The following is a 2,043-nucleotide window of genomic DNA, read 5'->3' as shown; positions in this document are numbered from 1 at the left end:
CCCATTCCCACCCCCACCCTGAACAACCTCCCCTCCTCTCAGCGCTTCGCCTCTCCTCCTTCTCCTTTTTCGCTGTTGCCTGGCAACCGAACATCACAGCTCCACTGCTTGTGATTGATCACTGCTCCTGAGCTGGCTTACCCATAATACCTTGCGTGGGGGGAAAAAAAGACAAATAGGCACTCCCTTCCCTCCTCTTCCCCACAGAATATCTTGTTGAATGGATTATATAAGAAAAGGGAGAAGGTCAAGCGATGGCCTTGTGTTCTCTCATGAAACCTGTGCTGAACATATTGTTAGAGGATCATAAAGCGCTGCCGGCTTTACATTTAAGCTCCTATTGTACGCAGCACCTGCTGTGGACTCTCATTATTATGTGGTTATGCTGTGAGTCATAAAAAGCTACATCTTTACATAAATGACAAAAAGCTTCCACCTGCCCTGGTCTGATCTGTGCCTCACTCAAACTCAGGCGAGATTCGGTGAGTGGCTCAGCAGTGCTCCCCGGAGGCTTAAACGTGCAACAACATCCCAGCCCGGCTGGTGTGTAGAAGGTAGAAAACACAGCAGGGTGGCAGGGATTTATCTCCTCTAATAGTCCCGTGAATGACAGGCGCTGATGCTTTAAGTGTTCCCTGTGTGATTATTAGTTTGGAACAGATGTTATGTCACAGATTTTCCTGAAGCAGAAAGAACTAGTTACAAAATAACACAGATAAAACTTCCTACATTTTGGTTAATGTCAGTTCCAACTAAAAAAATGTTGGCTTATTAAAAAGCAAGCTGCCATCTGCTGGTTGGAAAACAAAGTTCTTTTGTTCAAAATTATAAAAAGGTGCCTCACGGGTCCATTTTTCAGCTTTTACTGTAAAGCTGAACAACTGATCAGTGACCTCAAGACCTAAATTATATTTGGAAAGTTTGTCCTTCAGCTATGAAGCACCTAACTCAGCTACGTACAACTGAAAAATGCACAGAAAATTGTAGTTTTAAAGAGTACTGTGGTGTTTGTGGAGATTGTCAGAGTCCTGTCCTGAGAGCTGTAAAATTATGATTAACAGACAACCTATAACAGATGTATTTCCAAATTTTTATATTCGTACTAAGATAATATTTATTTATTTATTTTATTGACATAGCTGTTTTAAATTTTAAGTAGCTGGTCAGCAAGTTTAAGGCAAAAGGCGCTAACGTTTTTGTGCATGTTTGTACAAGTGTTTGTTTGTCTTTCATGTTTGCAAAACATCTCATGAACCACTAGACAGATTTGTTTTTTTAATGAAACTCTGAGAAAGTAACCAGTTAATGTACATCTACAGCTGATTAAATTTGGAGTCAGCCTGATTCAAGATGGCTGCCACAGCTAATTGACCTTAGCCAACACAACAAAACTCCTTCCAACGATATATAATACACCCGTTAGTAAATTATCAGATGAATTCCCCCACCCAACACTCCTGCATACATGTCTGTTAAGTATATATGAGGTGGAGGTGGGGTGAAAGGATAATGTCACTGATCAGGACGTCATGCATGGTGTAAATTGACAAACAGTTCAGCTAATTAACATGAAAGTGCTACTGTCATTTGCAGCGTGAAGACCTTACCTGCTGATGACTACCAGCCTATCCAAACCATTTCATCATCAGAGTAGTACTGTAGACTTCACAGGCACCACTCAAAATTTCTTTGGTTGAAGGGGTCTTAATACAAATAAGATCCAACGTGGACATTTTCTATCCAAAACATTTGTGGACAACCTACTGCGTACATTCCTGGATGGACAGATGTAGAGAACAAAGCGTTTGAAATTTCTATGTTACTCAGATGTCAAGCTGGAGCTTAGACAAGGTTTTAACCTGTGACCTTGACCTTTGACCCCATGAACTTGAAATCAATGAGGATCATCCTTGACCTGTGAGATGTCCAGCTATGCAATTTGACATTTCTGTGTTAAAGGGTTATCAGTTTAGAGCTCGGAGAAGAAATTATCCACAGACAGACAGAAGGACGGACGACACCAGACCACATTGCATTCTGTCT

Source organism: Kryptolebias marmoratus, linkage group LG23 (assembly GCF_001649575.2).
Source record: "Kryptolebias marmoratus isolate JLee-2015 linkage group LG23, ASM164957v2, whole genome shotgun sequence".
Lineage (NCBI taxonomy): Eukaryota > Metazoa > Chordata > Actinopteri > Cyprinodontiformes > Rivulidae > Kryptolebias > Kryptolebias marmoratus.
This window is presented reverse-complemented; position numbering follows the sequence as displayed.